This window comes from Simochromis diagramma, unplaced genomic scaffold, assembly GCF_900408965.1.
Source record: "Simochromis diagramma unplaced genomic scaffold, fSimDia1.1 OVJJ01000517.1, whole genome shotgun sequence".
Classification (NCBI taxonomy): domain Eukaryota; kingdom Metazoa; phylum Chordata; class Actinopteri; order Cichliformes; family Cichlidae; genus Simochromis; species Simochromis diagramma.
The window spans coordinates 761,854-770,512 of NW_024387173.1; the positions used below are offsets into that span (position 1 = coordinate 761,854).

The 8,659-nt window shown below is 39.8% G+C and overlaps 1 long non-coding RNA gene across 1 annotated transcript; it reads left to right on the forward strand.

Annotated features, from left to right (window-relative positions):
• Nucleotides 1-3,070: 3,070 nt before the first annotated feature.
• On the forward strand, nucleotides 3,071-8,652 carry LOC120744686. The gene is made up of 2 exons (XR_005698437.1): nucleotides 3,071-3,323; nucleotides 6,799-8,652. It is a non-coding gene; the product is annotated as an uncharacterized LOC120744686 (long non-coding RNA).
• Nucleotides 8,653-8,659: the final 7 nt, after the last annotated feature.

Below are 8,659 nucleotides of genomic sequence, written 5' to 3' on the forward strand. Positions count from 1 at the left end.
AGACATAGACATGACACAGGCTTGACAACATGAAACCACACAGACAGGAAATACATGACACAGAAGACCAGGACAGACTTACACCAGGGGACATGAAGAGACTCATAACTAAAGAGACATGAAAGGACCTAACGAGACTACAACTCAAGGCAATTAATAATAATACTAATAAGACTTAAAATTATCTCATAAATAATCAAAAAATGCAAAATAACTCAACTAAACCCTTAACTGAAGAATAGCACATGAATTAAACATAACACAAATGTAAGAAAACAATACAAAATAACACAAAACGCTGGGTCAAAGACCCAGCCCCTGACTGTAATAAAGAGAGGTAGCAGGAGACGGGTGTGGTTTGGGGGATGGGTGTGTGTGGGAGGGGGGTGTTACTCACTAACCAGAGTACTAAAGTTATGTGACTACGTTTGATGCCCTCTTCACCCCTCAATAATGACACAACATGTTTTAGCCCATCAGACACTCCCATGTACAACACAGCTAAATTTGTTGTGTCAAGGTGACCGCTATGCTCACCACGAGTCATGTGTTTTCCTAAGAAAGCAAGCTCAGGGTATCAAAAAAAAAGAAAGAAAGACACAACCCTTTGCTCTTGCTCCTGTCTCTCTTCACTGCTCCACTAAAACACAAAAAAGAGCTTCAGCCATCAGCAGCTGTTAAACATGGTGAGTCAATGTCCACTCCAAAGGATGCGATATAAGGTGACCTCATATACTGGCAACTAAAAGCCATTTCAAGCAATCATATGTGTCCATAGCCTCAATAGCAAGACTAACAGCAACTAGCACTGAGCTTTAGTGTATGAGGATCAGCTGTGAGGTAAGCAGGGAATTGAAGAAGACTGCTCTAGCGGATGAAACAGCCTTTTAAAATACCACACTGCTTCTTAATTTTTAAAAAAGGAAAAGAACAAATGCAGGTAGCCACTCATATTGCAAGGATGTATTTATTTAGCTTTTACTAGTTCTAATAAAACACTGATATACCCATTTACTCTCCTTTAAATGTTATAATCTGTCCATTTCCACCTGCTTTTCCAGGTCTGGGTCACAGAAGCTGCAGTCTAGTGTAGAATAAAAAGGGGATGTTTTTTCCTCTTCTAGTTTCATTATTTTAATATGGCACTATTAGTTCATTAGAATCATATAACCAGCTTTGCATTAAATATATACTGAAGTTTTTGATCTTACATTAGCCTTTGTATTACAGTGATTGTTATAACTCTAGTTTGATTTTTTACTTACAGGTACCAGAATAATAATATGATCTTTCATTGCAGATGTGACCATGATCAACTTATACATATTGCAGTTTGTTGCTTATTCTAGAGTTGTGCTCAAGTTAATTAAGGGTTAAAAGCTACAGTCAGCGTGAATGTCTGACTGATCTATTGAGGGGAAAGGCTTCGAGCATAGAGGGCCGCACGCGCTTACATACCACTGATATCATATTGTTCTTTGTGGTCTTTTATTCAATTATGTTTTGCTAAGTTTAAAGTGGTAGTAATTAAATGACATTGATTAAAATATTAAATGCCTGAGTCAGTTTCCGGGCTTTTTTAGAGAATCAGTGAAAAGCATAAATCATCACTTTCATGTTTAATCATTAATGATTGAAATGAACTGAATAGCGTTTAGAAGATTTGTTAATTTGTTTGTTTTTTGTTAAAAAGAGTGGTTTCAATAATTTCAGACACACCTTGCAATTGTGCTTATGATGAGTTGGCACTTGGTCTTTTGAAGGTCATAAGCTTCGTTCGGCGTGATGGTCCGGACTGATATATTGCAGGTTTTGACTTTGAGTGCAGAGGGCTAAATGCAAACATGCTTACACAGCACTTATACGATGTTATTCTTGGTGATCTTGTACTCAGTTATGTTTTTTGTTATGTTTTAAGTAGTGTTAGCTGACCAAGCATTATTCATTTAGTATTATACACTTGTTTTAGAGCAATACACACTGATCGTCTTAATCAATGTGGAATTCCTTGTAGCTGCAATGTTGTGTCTCTGCAGGGGACGGATGGCTCCAGGAGACGGGGGGCAGTCAGCGTCTGCCCTCGGGAAGGAGACAATGTTATTTTTCTGTGTTAAATAAAACTGTCAACATTGATTGTATAACACCTGTCATTACGCATGAAGGGGCGTTCTAATACCCTGATTTTTACAAAACTATGGAGATGTGTTTTTTGTGATGAGATCAGAGGCTGTCTGCATACAGTGTCCATCTCCCACGTGTGTGACCATTAAAATCATCGTTTGACTTGACCCGGCCGGACCAGTGTTGTTATTGTGGTTTTTTTCTCTTGTCTCCATCCCCAATATTTTGAACCATAACACTAGGCAGAGATTTCCAGACCTCCTTCTCACCACCCACTTCCTCTCAGTTGACATGTGATGCCGGTGCCACTGAGCCAAACACCCTCCACTCTTGGCTGTGTCTACAAATTCAGTCCATAAAAGTTATGAATACAGACTGTGACAAAGTGCATTCATTCACTATGAATGAATGCAGCTTATTGGCAGCAATGTGAACCAAGCTCTTGCTTGGTTGTACATGGACAGGACTGCACACAACATGGAACTGATAACACATACTCCAGGATACCCCAAAGGATGTGGCCGAATGCTTTCTCCAAGTACACAAAATACTTGTAAACTCGCACATACCCTCCAAAAGTTTAAAACGATGGTTCAGGAGTCCAAGGTTCCAGGATCTCGATGAAAACCACATTGTTGTTCAAACATGGTGTTTGTTATGGAGAAACTATGGTTAGTACAATCCAACAACAAAACAAAGGAACTGTCAGAAGACTCAAAGACAAGATGCAGTGGGAACAGTCCAAAGATTTTAATGAACACTTAAGTAAATAACAGGTGAGTGCTTGCAGTTCTTCAAAAAACTACTAAGATGAAGTGTCCATTTCTTTACAGGATCTGGTCAAATCACCACAAGGTTGTCAGGCTCATTGTTTCTGTAGGTTGCAGGTTCAGATAAGTTGATACAGGATTCACATGAACAGTCACAGATAGGTCTACAGTGTATTTCACAGGGTTCAGGTAAGGATTTATTGTTTCCCTCAGGCTCGAGTTAAAAGCTCTCTGACTTTACAGGTTTGAACTTGATGAGGGAGGACACCAAGATAAGTATGTTGCAGCTTAGCAAGCAGGAAACAAACAAACTCAGTAAGACTGCCACGTAATGTATATCAAGAACCCAGCGAGGGAAAGCAGGAGCAGGGTTACATACTGCTGATGATTGTAGATGAAAATCTGACATAGTTATGCCAACATCTGGAGGAGGTAAGCAGAGTTACTTCACTCGAGTCTGCATATGGATGATGAAGAGAGGGAAGAGGGCATGGGGGACATGAGAGGAACGCTAATAGAAAATGTTCATTGCACATATAATAAACCTAATTTAATCTAATGCATTTTACATTCTAACGTTAAGCTTCCTCAACCAAGGTACAGTAATTTTAGATGAATAATTTGTTAAACATAACAAGGTTTGGAGAAACATTTAAACTTTCATGGAAATAAATAGAATTACATTATTTATAATTAGTGATGTGGTTTGACCTCTGATGTGCCTTACCACCAGAAAGGCTGAAAACAATATTAGACTCTAAGCAGGTTAAGAAACTAATAAGAGGCTCCTGTATTCTTCAGTCTGGTAGTGGCTCTGTCTGTGTAGCGGATAGTCAGCAAGAACATGTAATGGAAGATGATGGAAGTGAAGAGAGCAAGAAAAATGAAGGTTGCCCTGAGGGTGATGTCAAAGATAAGGAGAGGCCAAAGCATGTTGGAACGGTGCTAAAACGAAAGAAAGAAAACACTCTTAAGCTCAAGTTTACTGCTACACTGTTGAGCAGGAGACCGGGGTTTGTCCACAGTCTTTGATTATGGGATCAACAAATGCATAAACTGGCTGAAGTACCTCCTTTCTGAAGTTTTCCTGTGTTCCATTATTGCATCTTGATGTCACTGATGCTCCAGCTCAGCACTGTCCAACACTAAAATGGCAAATATAGGGAATCTGTGTCCAACCCGTCTGCTGGGGTCAAATGCAACAATCTTTTCATGCATCTTCTCCAAAACTGGATCACTGAACACTGATGACTGAGGTCTGCTGCTTTTAACTTTCTCATTCACTTTCATCAGCTAAAACTGTGAAAACTGTCCCTATTAGATACAAAAACACTGGAAGTCCCCTTTATAAAAAAAAATCTATAATATTAGTTTAATAATGTAAGTGAAGATTTTTCAAGTTTCAAATTTTTATTATAACATGTTTCCCTGTACAATTAAATTCTTCCTTTGCAGTCTGCAATAGATACCAAACAAACAAACAAACAAAAAGAAATAAAGTGGCCAAATAGAATAGATCGTTTAAAAAGAGTTGTTAAAAAAAACACCATATGAGAAACACAGTAGAAATATAAGATGCAAAAATGTACTCAGTTGTAGGCCAGGGCTATGTCAGATATTTAGGGGTCTGATGGGGAAACAAAGAGTTCTTCAAAGTGTTTGTTTTGTTTTACTCACCTTAAACATAAAAATGATATTAATAAACTGCAGAAGGTTTTCTGGGGCAGTAAGCAGTAAAGTTGCACCCTTACATACATACTTATAGCTCTAATGTGGAGCATAATTATCATGTTGTATTTAATAAGACTCAAGGCTAAAGACTGAGCCCAGGAATTCATCAAGAAATTGTTTGTACGGGTCACAGAAGAGGGGAGACAAAAGCTAGTTCTTCTAATGGCCACAAAGGGCATTATTTCACATGGGCCCTGCTGGCCATTTGAAATAATGCAGCTTTACGGCATTGTATTTCCTCAATGTCTTCACTTTTAAGGACATACTCCAGCCTTCTTTTATATTTGGTCTATGGCATGAACCAAAACATTAAAGTGTCAGCCTGCAAAACTAAACAGGCTGCTCACTGTGCAACACTGAAGACAACTGCAGTGCTAGAGCTCCCTCACATAACCAGTTGATTACTGTAAGTATAAAAATACTGACTGACTGGAGCTTTAAGGATTTATGAGGCTCGTGCTTTGGAGCTGATTACTTGATTGACAGGTGCCTTCCTTTATTACGATAGGCTGTGGTGATTACTTGGTCGCCACCTCAGCCCCACACTGACCAAAGAAATCTTGCATTCACACATCACCATCATTCTGTTTTTCTGATGACCTTCCTGTCAGTTAGTCCCTGTCGGCCACATGACCTGTTTGCGGAGCCGGGAAAGGCCTTTAGAAAGCTGACATCAGGATTGACTGCCATAATTCATCATTCAAGTCTTATCTGTGACTATGTGCAGGACTAAATAGCAAAAACACAAAGGAAATGATTGTGCACCTGAAGGCGAGTGGGTTTGCTGTGATTCTGCTCCCATGCCTTAGGTGACAGAGTGTTAATAACAGGGGAATAAATAAACTGCAGCGTTGTTGCTGTGGGCTGGAGACTGTGGGTTGCTGACGTCAACGATCCCCCTGCCCCACTTTAACCCTAGACAGGGAGCATGTGTGCGTGTTCAGACTCTTCATCCTCTAGTTCCCTTAGGACTTCACTCCATTTGCCCTGACTGATAATGAGCACATGTTCTAAAAGAACGCCCAGCAGTTTGCTTAATATATAACACCATGCTCCAAAAACCACCTCTGTTGTTTCCACCTAGCTTTGCATCTGCTTTAGGGGTTTTCACCACCACAGCCATGCTTGTCTTGGATGCCTTAACCTCTGCACAATCTACAGGGAGCAGCTACGTGGTGTGTTGTATAACTGTCATGGTTGTGCAGTGGCATGGAAACTGTCTGACAGCACCGCCCACTGGTTTCACTATGGCACTGATGCAGTGAAAATACAAACATACAATCCTGACATTGTTTTCACCAGTAAAATAATGTTTTACCAGCATTTGCGGTGTTACAACTTTGCTATTTTACGATAAACGTAAATTAAATACAACCTGAGCAACTGAAATGTAGAAATAATGGAACAAATGGACTCAACTCAGTATGATGGAGCTTTTTATGGCCATCATCATAATATCATTGTTGTAAATTCTTTTGACCAGAATATTTATGAAATGGCAATCCTATGTGTAAAATGTTAAACTAGTAGCCTAAATTCTAGAGAGTATGAATAAAGAGGCAACTGGACTTCAGTTAGTTTGTGCAGACATTTGAAGAGGCATCCAGGAGACTTCCCCCCACAAAAACAAATGGTGGAGAATGCTCTGGTTTGGTTGTCCCCTTGGACATCGTTTTGGGGGTCGTTAACCCACCACTGATCATGTCAGTCATCATTTCATTTATTTATTTCACACTTGGTCAACAGTTTCCACAGTTAGTTCTTAAGAGCCAAAGTGGGGAAAAAGGCATGGGTCATTGCCATCACTGGGGATTAAGGGTAAAACCACTGTGAGACCATGACCCACCACATCACATAACCTATTGAGCTCACCTGGGGTGTGGTGTGAGTGGGGGTTGGTGCTTCTGGGGTGTCTAGTGGTCATTTACAGAAGGCATCAATGGCCTCCTTTACTCCTCTTTCAAACCATCTGTCTCATCGTCTGAAATGTGATCACAGCCATTCTCCAAAGAATGACCTTTGTCCTTTAGATGCAGATGGCACTTCTATGTTATGCCATGAGTTCGTGGAGTGGCTGTTTGATTTCTTCTATGTTGAGACCTGAACACACCTCACTGCACTGCACACCACAAAATTCTCTGGTCTGATGAACGCTCTGGCCTTTATCTTCTAACAGGACAATGGCCCTAAGCACACAGCCAAGAGAACAAAGGCATGTCTTCAGGACCAGCCAGAGCCCAGACTGGACGCTCCCCATCCAAGCTGATGGAGCGTGAGAGCGTTTGCACAGAAGAATGGGAGAGATTGCCCAAAACATGCGTGCCAAGCTTGTCACATCATACTCAAAAAGATGTGACTGTAATTGCTGCCAAAGTGCTTCAAAAACTTTTGAGCTAAATCTGTGAATACTTATGTACATATTATATTTTTGTTTTGTTTTTAACATTTTTAATCAATTTGCAAGAATCTTAACCAAACATTTTCCCTCTTTGTCATAATGCGGTATTGCGTGTAGAATTCCGAGGTGAAAATCTCACTTTAATCCATTTTGGAATCAGGCTGTATCATGAAAAAGTATGGAAGCGCTGTGAAGTATTTCCAGGTGCACTGCTTGGAAATCGTGTCACTAATGAAAGTGACAGGAAGTGAAGATGAAGGTAGCATTTTCATTGGGAGTGACTAGGATGGACAAGATTAGAAATGAATCTATGGACATACGGACTTTGTCATTCAGTATACAAGCGTACAAGGAACACACAGAGAAGATTCACAGATTTAGTGAAGGAGGATGCAGGGACAGAGTGAGGAAGCACTGCAAAATAAGAAAAAGAAGACGCCCATTTATAAAAGCACAGTTGTTTCAAGATTAGCTTCAAGATTGTTCCCTTAAAAGTGTAAAGAAACTGAACAAAAGGAGGACAAAAAAAGTGTCAGACCTAAAGAACATCCACAGCAGATGAACTGAAATCAGGTTCTTAAGAAACAGGAAAAAAAAAACTCGGAATGTGAGAAATGCAGCAACTAGTAGCTGGTCCAGCTACTAGTTGCTGAAGTAGTCTTTGAAGTTATGTGTCTCAGAGAATTCAGCTTTATTTCCTGTCAATGATTAGTTCCCTAAATAGCTCTTAGTGTATCTTTGTGCAGTCTTCTCTTCTCTTCGTGTGTCCATCTTCTTTGTGTTCCTTGTTGCTGTTATTTTTTTTTTTTTACTTTTGGATTTCAGTTTTTTGTAATTAATTTTTTATTCATCAATTATAAATGGACTGATTCATATGTAGTGCTTTCTATCTAACATTCACACACACATTCATACTGTGTGTGTGACTCAAAAAGCATTTTGGGGTTAGTATTTTGCCCAAGGACATTTGGCACGCAGACTGGAACAGCCAGGACACGAACCACCAACCTTCCAGTTAGTAGATGCCCTGCTCTACCTCCTAAACCACTTTTTTTTTTTCTGCATTCCTTAAATAGTTCTCGTTTAGGTAATCTCCCTGACAGCCTTGCCATTGGGTCCACTTCTTGCCTACTTATGACAATAGTCTGTGTGACTGATCCTACATCTTGTCTTTTCTAAACTACTAAAGAAAGTGGTTTCCACATAAATACATCAGCTCTGTCCTTTAACCTTACATGTGCTGGGCTCAAATATCTGGGCATTAATGTTACACGTACATTATGTCTATTCAGGTAGTTATGCCTCGCTTATGACTTACATCTGATTTTTGCTTCTTTTTGAGGAAACAATCATCCTCTCTTCGACTGGAATGATGGATATTGTCATACGTTTTTCAAACACTGCTGTTATTCTTACCAAATCCTTTTTTGTCAGTTCCTTTATTCGAGATGCACAGCCTCCACGGGGAACTCCAGGCCTCGAGGGCCGGGGTCCTGCAGGTTTTAGATGAGTCCTTGATCCAACACAGCTGGTTTAAATTGATAAACGAGGACCTCAGCATGACTGTGCCTAAGGGTCTCACACTGACACAATATAAAAAAAAATAATAATAATAATAAAAATAAAATAAAACGAAACA